This window comes from Phocoena sinus, chromosome 4, assembly GCF_008692025.1.
Source record: "Phocoena sinus isolate mPhoSin1 chromosome 4, mPhoSin1.pri, whole genome shotgun sequence".
Lineage (NCBI taxonomy): Eukaryota > Metazoa > Chordata > Mammalia > Artiodactyla > Phocoenidae > Phocoena > Phocoena sinus.
In genome coordinates, this window is record NC_045766.1 from 61,611,087 (window position 1) to 61,622,100 (window position 11,014).

Consider the following 11,014-nt stretch of genomic DNA (forward strand, 5'->3'; position numbering starts at 1 on the left):
CATATCTTCAAGTGTCTGTTTAATAATATTTAATTTGTGTTGGATATTGTGTCATGATTTTCATCCATTTCTTCATTGTTTTGGAGGGGAATAAATTCATCAGCTGAACATATTAGACTCTCACTTATTGTTTTCTTCTCAAAGTGGCTTGGTATAGATGCTGCCTGTCATTTGTTTATTTAAAAGTGTGTTGAATTTTCCTGGCCTGCTAATAACAGGTTTTCTTTGTGGGGAGAGGTAAAGGGCTTGGGTGGTTTACTAAGATTCTTAGTTCAGGAATGCCTTCTTTTATTGATAAGTGTAGTGAAATTTCTTTAATAGATTGTGCTTTTCTGAGAGAGAGATTAGTGTGTCTTCTGATGCTGCAATTTTCTTTTGTTTCTGTAGGACTTCTGCTTTCCACCATTTCCCAGTCTCCAAGTAGTGCTTCCCCCTTCTAAGCAGCCTTCCTCTCCCTAGGAGTGGAGGCTTTCCAAGACAGTTATTTTTGGTTCTGTGCGTTTTTGAGCCTCTCCTAGATTCCTCAGTGGCCAGTGCTCTGGCCTGCCAGGTGGCAGACCTAATCTCAGTCTCCCTCCTGCCCTCACTCCCTTCCTTCCTTCCTTTCTACAGGTTTATTCAACACTAAACAATCTCTTCCAGATTTACTGAGGTGGCTGACCACATCCACGGCCAAACACACCTTTAAATTGGAATTCAGTTGCTGACCCAACCTGGCCTTAGCTCTCCTTTTGGCACCAGAGAGCACAATGCTTGGTCTGTAGGCTTTTCTGTCAGCTTCCCCTTGTGTGAGTCTTGCAGGTTGTTCTCCCTCCAGAACTTTGGGCTGTGACCAGTCTCAGGACAGCTGCAGTGCAGGGTGGCAGGCCCGTCCCAGGGGGCAGATGGAGGCAATCACAGAAATACTGGATACCCTTGCTGGTAAGGTACCAGTAGAAATGTCTCCAGGCAAACTCTTCCTTCCTTTAGCCTGGTGATGTAAGACAGTATGGCCTTCATGACGTGAAGACTGGGAACATTCTTGTCTGCCAGCTCAGGGTGTTTAGGCATGTGGACATACTTTTTGGCCACCATCACCTCCTCCGTTAAAAGGAGTTCATAAATGACAAGCAGGTCCTTCTTGGGCATCAACATCACGATGGCTGCTGCATCCAGGGCTGGAGCTGAAGAAGGATTCTTAGCATTCCTCTACTCAAGATGAGACCCTCTTTTTTTGAAGTGGTGAATTTTATTCATGTTCTTCCACTGCTAGGATTCCCCTGAACCCATCCTTCTTCCCTGCAGTCTTCACCTGACTTTCCAGTTAGAGCTCTGGAGCCAGCTTTGCTGATATCATATGTTTAATTTGCCTCTTACATGTAAATTAAAGTTTGTGGAATCTCTGTCTTGTAGTTATGGTATAGATATAGATTATATGTGATTTGAGTTGCTCTCCTTGTTAGTTTGTATGGGTTTTGGTGGTTGTGTGAAGAGTTGTGGATGTAAGAAACTATCAGTATCCCATGGGAACTCAGTTGAGTCATTTTTTAAAATCTTGATTTTATTTATTTTGGAAGGCTTCCTCAAATTTATAGTGATTCTTGACTGACTGCTCCTATTTAAGAGCATGGCACAAAAAGGATATCAGGAGCCTTGTGTGTGTGTTGAGTTGGGGGTGGGCTTTGCTTTGGAGTGATTGTACAGGAGCTGGCCATTATGCTGGGGATCCTCTAATGCCATAATGTGCAGTTCTATTCTCTGGGCTACTCATTTCTGTAGGGAAAGAAACTCTATTCTCCTCCCTAAAGGATGGATATCTGGTTTGACCACAGGGGAACTGGAGGAAGGGGAGAATGGGGGGATTGTTTCTATTTTATATAGATTTTAATTAGCCTCCTTGTTTTCAACCCTACTTGCCCTCCGCTGTTCTACTCTACTTGATTCCTTAGAGAACTGAACTTCTCTGACATTCTGTAGGGCTAAAAATCTCTTTTCTGTGTTTTTTCTCTCTGCCAGTATTCTAATCTGCAGTTTCCTTTATTCTGCTACTTTACTTGTCACTCCTTCTTTTGCTTCCTGTCTTCTAGAATTTTGTCAAAATCTCTTATCAGCTGATGGACCTCCTTTCATTCTCTTGCGGCTGTAGGTTTATCCATGTTTTAGTCCTTCACTTTAATTTTAGCGAGGATGTGGGAGGGAATGGAAATAAACAGAGATGTTTAGTCTGCTATTTTTAATTAGAAATCTCTTCTGTTAAAGTTTTAAATGTTTAAAAGAAAAGCATCCCCATTAGGAAAGGAAAGAAGATGGTTGTTCTATGATTATAAGAACCACCAGGAGGTAGATGTGATCCTGACCATTGCTCCTGGCCCAGATGGCAACCGGATGTGGTTGGGCCTGAGGACTGAAGGAGCGTCTACCTGCAGTTAACAGCAGAACTCACGGGGGAGGCTAGAACTGAAGACCCTGCACCTATCCCTGGAGCTGAAACTCCACATCCTGCATAATGTAATGTTGAAAATGTCTTTACCTTAACAAAAATGTAGTTATGTGCAGAAATAGAGTCACAGATGTAGAAAACAAACTTATGGTTACTAGGGTGGGATGAGGGATAAACTGGGAGATTGGGATTGACATATACACCCTACTATATATAAAACAGATAACTAATAAGGACTTACTGTATAGCACTGGAAACTCTACTCAATACTCTGTAATGGCCTATATAGGAAAAGAATCTAAAAAAGAGTGGAAATATGTGTATGTATAACTGATTCACTTTACTCTACACCTTAAACTAGCACAACACTGTAAATCAACTATACACCAATAAAAATTAAAGATAAACTAAAATAAAAAAGTAGTTATGTGCTATACTGAACATATTTCCCTGTCTTTACATGTTTGTGTGCCATACAGTACCACATATTCTTTATCCGTTCATTTGTCAGTGGACACTTAGGTTGTTCCATATCTTGGCAATTGTAAATAGTGCTGCTATGATCGTCGGGGTGCATGTATCTTTTTGAATTAGAGTTTTCGTCTTTTCTGGATATATGTCCAGGAGTGGAATTGTTGGACCATAAAGTAGCTCTATTTTAAGTTTTTTAAGGAACCTCCATACTGTTTTCCATAGTGGCTTCACCAATATACATTCCCACCAACAGTGTGTAGGAGGGTTCCCTTTTCCCCACATCCTCTTCAGCATTTATTAGCTATAGACATTTTGATGATGGCCATTCTGACCAATGTAAGGTGTTATCTCATTGTGGTTTTGATTTGCCTCAGACTAACTATTAGCAATGTTGAGCATCTTTTCATGTGCCTGTTGGACATGAGACTAACATGTTACCTGAAACTAACACAATATTGTAAATCAACTATATTTCAATTTTTAAAAATGTTGAATGTTTTTAAAAAAGATATTTAACATCATAACATTAGACGAGATTGCTAAAGGAGTTAGTGTAGGGGAAGAAGTGAAGGAGTGCCCTGGAGTACTCCAAAGTAAAGAAGTACAAATTGAAGAACCAGTAGGCTGAGAAAGAACAGCCAGTGAGGAAGGAGGAAAACCCAGAGTGTGGTGTCTTGCTAGAGAGTATTTCCAGGAGGAAGAGGCAATGAACTGTGCAAGGTGTGTTGATAGGTCAAGTAAGATGAGGACTGAGGACCGATTATTGGATTTTGCAACACAGAAGTCACTGATGACCTTGTTCAGAGACGTTCTTAGTGTGATAGAGGCATAAGCCTGACTGAAGTGGATGCAATAGAGAATTCGAGACAATGAGTACAAGTAATACTTTCAAGTGGCTTTTTATGAAGGGGAGCAGAGAAATGGGATGGTTGCTGGAAGGAAAGGAAGGATCAAGAGTTTTTCTTTGAAAATGGGAGAAAAGTTGTTACCATCCGTCCTCTACAGTTTGGGAAATTCTGACGTGTATTCAAGCTCACTGACTCTTTCCTCAGCTGTGACCAGTCTACGGTTGAGCTCATCCAAGGTGTTTACAACCACAAATTTCCCTCTGAGCACTGCTTTCACTGTATCCAATAAATTCTGTGAGGACTTCCAATACTATGTTAAATAGAAGGGCAAGAGTGGGCATCCTTGTCTTGTTGCTGATTTTAGAGCCGTGTGGATGACAGGGTCTTGGTGCTCTGGCCAGGTGTCAGGCCTGTGCCTCTGAGGTGGGAGAGCCAAGTTCAGGACATTGGTCCACCAGAGACCTCCCAGCTCCATGTAATATCAAACGGCAAAAGCTCTCCCAGAGATCTCCATCTCAATGCTAAGACCCAGCTCCACTCAACGACCAGCAAGCTACAGTGCTGGACACCCTATGCCAAACAACTAGCAATACAGGAACACAACCCCACCCATTAGCAGAGAGGCTGCCTAAAATCATAATAAGACCACAGACACCCCAAAACACACCACCGGATGTGGACCTGCCCACCAGAAGGACAAAATCCAGCCTCATCCACCAGAACACAGGCACTAGTCCCTTCCTACACAACCCACTGAACCAACCTTAGCCACTGGGGGCAGACACCAAAAACAACAGGAACTATGAACCTGCAGCCTGTGAAAAGGAGACCCCATACACAGTAAGTTAAGCAAAATGAGAAGACAGAGAAACACACAGCAGATGAAGGAGCAAGGTAAAAACCCACCAGACCAAACAAATGAAGAGGAAATAGGCAGTCTACCTGAAAAAGAATTCAGAGTAATGATAGTAAAGATGATCCAAAATCTTGGAAATAGAATGGAGAAAATACAAGAAATGTTAAACAAGAACTAAAGAGCAAACAAACAATGATGAACAACACAATAAATGAAATTTAAAATTATCTAGAAAGAATCAATAGCACAATAACTGAGGAAAAAGAATGGATAAGTGACCTGGAAGATAAAATAGTGGAAATAACTACTGCAGAGCAGAATAAAGAAGAAGAATGAAAAGAACTGAGGACAGTCTCAGAGACCTCTGGGACAACATTAAACGCACCAACATTTGAATTATAGGGGTTCCAGAAGAAGAAGAGAAAAAGAAAGGGACTGAGAAAATATCTGAAGAGATTATAATTGAAGACTTCCCTAATATGGGAAAGGAAATAGTTAATCAAGTCCAGGAAGCACAGAGAGTCCCATACAGGATAAATCCAAGGAGAAACACTCCAAGACACATATTAATCAAACTATCAAAAATTAAGTACAAAAAAAATATTAAAAGCAGCAAGGGAAAGCAACAAATAACATAAAAGGGAATCACCATAAAGTTAACAGCTGATCTTTCGGCAGAAACTGTGCAAGCCAGAAGGGAGTAGCATGACATATTTAAAGTGATGAAAGGAAAAAACCTACAACCAAGATTGCTCTATCCAGCAAGGATCTCATTCAGATTTGACGGAGAATTTAAAACCTTCACAGACAAGCAAAGGCTAAGAGAATAGAGCACCACCAAACCAGCTTTACAACAAATGCTAAAGGAACTTCTCTAGGCAGGAAACACAAGAGAAGGTAAAGACCTACAATAACAAACCCAAAACAATTAAGAAAATTGTAATAGGAATATACATATTGATAATTAACTTAAATGTAAATGGATTAAATGCTCCAACCAAAAAACATAGACTGGCTGAATGGATACAAAAACAAGACCCGTATATGTGCTGTCTACAAGAGACCCACTTCATACCTAAGGACACATACAGACCGAAAGTGAGGGGATGGAAAAAGATATTCCATGAAAATGTAAATCAAAAGAAAGCTGGAGTAGCAATTCTCATATCAGACAAAATAGACTTTAAAACAAAGACTATTACAAGAGACAAAGAAAGACACTACATAATGATCAAGGGATCAATCCAAGAAGAAGATATAACAATTGTAAATATTTATGCACCCAACATATGAGCACCTTAATACAAAAGGCAAATGCTAACAGCCATAAAAGGGGAAATAGACGGTAACACAATCATAGTAGGGGGCTTCAACACCACACTTTCACCAATAGACAGAGCATCCAAAATGAAAATAAATAAGGAAACACAAGCTTTAAATGATACATTAAACAAGATGGACTTAATTGATATTTGTAGGACATTCCATCCAAAAACAAAAGAATACACGTTCTTCTCAAGTGCTCATGGAACATTCTCCAGGATAGATCATATCTTGGGTCACAAATCAAGCCTTGATAAATTTAAGAAAATTGAAATCATATCAAGTATCTTTTCTGACCACAATGCTATGAGACTAGATATCAATTACAGGGAAAAAACCTGTAAAAAATACAAACATATGGAGGCTAAACAATACACTAATTAATAACCAAGAGATCACTGAAGAAATCAAAAAATACCTAGAAACAAATGACAATGAAAACGCAATGACCCAAAACCCGTGGGACGCAGCAAAAGCAGATCTAAGAGGGAAGTATATAGCAATACAATCCTACCTCGAGCAACAAGAAACATCTCAAATAAACAACCTAACCTTACACCTAAAGCAATTAGAGAAAGAAGAACAAAAAATCCCAAAGTTAGCAGAAGGAAAGAAATCATAAAGATCAGATCAGAACTAAATGAAAAAGAAATGAAGGAAACGATAGCAAAGATCAATAAAACTAAAAGCTAGTTCTTTGAGAAGATAAACAAAATTGATAAACCATTAGCCAGACTCATCAAGAAAAAAAAGGGAGAAGACTCAAATCAATAGAATGAGAAATGAAAAAGGAGAAGTAACAACTGACACTGCTGAAATACAAAGGATCATGAGAGATTATCACAAGCAACTATATGCCAATAAAATGGACAACCTGGAAGAAATGGACAAATTCTGAGAAAAGCACAACCTTCCGAGACTGAACCAGGAAGAAATAGAAAATGTAAACAGGGCAATCACAATCACTGAAATTGAAACTGTGATTAAAAATCTTCCAACAAACAAAAGTCCAGGACCAGATGGATTCACAGGTGAATTCTTTCAAACATTTAGAGAAGACATAACACCTATCCTTCTCAAACTCTTGCAAAATATAGCAGAGGGAGAAACACTCCCAAACTCATTCTATGAGGCAACCCTCATCCTGGTACCAAAACCAGATAAAGATGTCACAAAGAAAGAAAACTACAGACCAATATCACTGATGAACATAGATGCAAAAATCCTCAACAAAATACTAGCAAACAGAATCCAACAGCACATTAAAAGGATCATACACCATGATCGAGTGGGGTTTATCCCAGGAATGCAAGGATTCTTCAATATACACAAATCAATCAATGTGATACCCCATATTAACGAATTGAAGAATAAAACCATATGATCATCTCAACAGATGCAGAAAAAGCTTTCAACAAAATTCAACACCTATTTATTATAAAAACGCTCCATAAAGTAGGCATAGAGGGAACATACCTCAACGTAATATAGGCCATATATGACAAACCCACAGCCAACATCATTCTCAATGGTGAAAAACTGAAACCGTTTCCACTAAGATCAGGAACAAGACAAGGTTTCCCACTCTCACCACTATTATTCAACATAGTTTTGTAAGTTTTAGCCACAGCAATCAGAGAAGAAAAAGTAATAAAAGTAATCCAAATCAGAAAAGAAGAAGTAACGCTGTCACTGTTTGCAGATGACATGATACTATACATGTATCCTAAAGATGCTACCAGAAAACTACTAGAGCTAATCAATGAATTTGGTAAAGCAGAATACAATATTAATGCACAGAAATCTCTTGCATTCCTATACACTAATGATGAAAAATCTGAAAGAGAAATTAAAGAAACACTCCCATTTACCATTGCAACAAAAAGAATAAAATATCTAGGAATAAACCTACCTAAGGAGGTAGAAGGCCTGTACTCAGAAAACTATAAGACACTGATGAAAGAAATTAAAGATGAAAAAACAAATGGAGAGATATACCATGTTCTTGGATTGGAAGAGTCAACATTGTGAAAATGACTCTACTACCCAAAGCAATCTACAGGTTCAGTGCAATCCCTATCAATCTACCAATGGCATTTTTCACAGAACTAGAACAAAAAATTTCACAATTTGTATGGAAACACAAAAGACCCTGAATAGCCAAAGCAATCTTGAGGAAAAAAAACGGAGCTGGAGGAATGAGGCTCCTTGACTTCAGACTATACTACAGAGCTACAGTAAGCAAGACAGTATGGTACTGGCACAAACACAGAAATATAGATCAATGGAACAGGATAGAAAGCCCAGAGATAAACCCATGCACATATGGTCACCTTATTTTTGATAAAGGAGGCAAGAATACACAATGGAGAAAAGACAGCCTCTTCAATAAGTGGTGCTGGGAAAACTGGACAGCTACATGCAAAGGAATGAAATTAGAGCACTCCTTAACAACAAACACAAAAATAAACTCAAAATGGATTAAAAACCTAAATGTAAGGCCAGACACTATAAAACTCTTACAGGAAAACATAGGCAGAACACTCTATGACATAAATCACAGCAAGATCCTTTTTGACCCACCTCCTAGAGAAATGGAAATAAAAAGAAAAATAAAGAAATGGGATCTAATGAAACTTAAAATCTTTTTCACAGAAAAAGAAACCATAAACAAGACAAAAAGACAACCCTCAGAATGGGAGAAAATATTTGCAAATTAAGCAACTGACAAAGGATAAATCTCCAAAACTTACAAGCAGCTCATGCAGTTCAATGTCAAAGAAACAAAAAACCCTTCCAAAAATGGGCAGAAGACATAAACAGACATTTCTCCAAAGAAGATATACAGATTGCCAACAAACACATGAAAGAATGCTCAACATCGTTAATCATTAGAGAAATGCAAATCAAAACTACAACGAGACATCACCTCACACCAGTCAGAATGGCCATCATCAAAAAATCTACAAACAATAAATGCTGGAAAGGGTGTGGAGAAAAGGGAACCCTCTTGCACTGCTGGTGGGAATGTAAATTGATACAGCCACTATGGAGAACAGTATGGAGGTTCCTTAAAGAACTAGAAATAGAATTACCATATGACCCAGCAATCCTACCACTGGTCATATATCCTGAGAAAATCATAATGCAAAAAGAGTCATGTATCACAATGTTCATTGCAGCTCTATTTACAATAGCCAGGACATGGAAGCAAGCTAAGTGTCCATCGACAGATGAATGGATAAAGAAGATGTGGCACATATATACAATGGAATATTACTCAGCCATAAAAAGAAACAAAATTGAGTTATTTGTAGTGAGGTGGATGGACTGAGAGTCTGTCCTACAGAGTAAAGTAAGTCAGAAAGAGAAAAATAAATACCGTAAGCTAACACATATATATGGAATCTAAAAAAAAAAAGAAAGGTTCTTAAGAACCTAGGAGCAGGAGAGGAATAAAGATGCAGACGTAGAGAATGGACTTGAGGATACGGGGAGGGGTAAAGGTAAGCTGGGACGAAGTGAGAGAGTAGCATTGACATATATATGCTACCATATGTAAAATAGATAGCTAGTGGGAAGCAGCTACATAGCACAGGGAGATCAGCTCGGTGCTTTGTGACCACCTAGCGGGGTAGGATAGGGAGGGTAGGAGGAGACGCAAGAGGGAGGAGATATGGGGATATATGTATATGTATAGCTGATTCACTTTGTTATAAAACAGAAACTAACACACCATTGTAAAGCAATTATACTCCAATAAAGATGTTTTTAAGAAAAAGGAAAATGGAAGAAATAATAGTATGATTGTATGTTTATGGGAAAGAGTAGAGAGGGAAAATCTGATGCTGTGAGAGAGAAGGTAGATTTACTGTAGAGATGTCCTTGAATAGGGGAGGGATTGGCTTTAGTCAGGACCACAGATGGTTTATCTATAGTCAAGGAGGAAATACAGAGTATGCTGGCACAGATGTGGTAGGTGGGAGTCCAGGACAGTTTTTTTTTGGACAAATTTCATTTCCTCAGTAAAACGGGAAGCAAGATCGCAAGTAAAGAGTGAAGCTAAAGAAGGTGTTGGAGGTCTGAGGGGAAGACAGGTGAAGAAATCGTTATTCAGGACTATAGGATTAGGATGTACTGGACGATTGCCTGGCTACAGTTGACATGTGCTTGAGGTTCATAGTCATGGATTTAGAGAGAAAACAGTCAGCAGTTTTGCATCTTTTTCTGCAGCCAGGTTCAGGTGCATGAGGGCAGGTGTGGAGTAGGTGGAGGGCTGGATTTAACCTGGTCTGTCATTTTTTTAAGTTAGTATCACAAAGTGAAAGAGGTGCAAAGGAATTAGATTGTGATAAAGAGAGAAATTATAAGAATTGGGTGAGGAAATTAAATTTGGCAAGGAAGGAAGAGGGGACATCTAGGGATCGAGGCACTGGGAAAGGTGGTAGGATCAGTGGATCTTAGGTCATTGTGAGGCAAAGCATTGCTGGAGTTTGGTAATGGGGTGATGAGCTAGAAATATAAGTGATGAAGGCAGAAACTGGGATGCATGACTGAGATTGTTGGCTTTGATTACTGGTGAACGTAAATCTACAGAATGATTATGAAATGCGTGGTGGAGGAAGGGTAGAGAACAAAATCAGGTACTGAGAATTCTGGGTGCTGGAGGGACGCTTGCCAGCTCCCCTGGCTCAGGATCCCAAGAGTGGTGTGTGTGTGTGTGTGTGTGTGTGTGTGTGTTTGTGTGCTTTCCTTATAATTTTATTAAAAATATAGAATACTTTAAATATGTAGAATCCACAACTCTCATATAAACAAAAGAATACTCATTCTCTGGCAAGAACTACCTGAGTTGGAATGTTGGTTGGTTTTCCTCATGCAGGTCTCCAGCCAGCTGTTGAAAGCATGGGTCTGAAATACAGGAGTAAAGTTGGAGATCTGGGAAATAGCTTAATAAAAATAAAGATAGAAGCAATGTGAATAGACAAGTTCGTGTGGAGAGAATGTGTACACCAAGAAGGGAGCCAAAGAGTGGACTCTGGGGAGAACCCATATTTACAGGGCACGAGGAACCAAAAGAACGCATGAGAAGGA

At 39.1% G+C, this 11,014-nt stretch overlaps 1 pseudogene; it reads right to left on the reverse strand.

Annotated features, from left to right (window-relative positions):
* Positions 1-644: 644 nt before the first annotated feature.
* On the reverse strand, positions 645-1,134 carry LOC116753488 (annotated as a pseudogene).
* Positions 1,135-11,014: the final 9,880 nt, after the last annotated feature.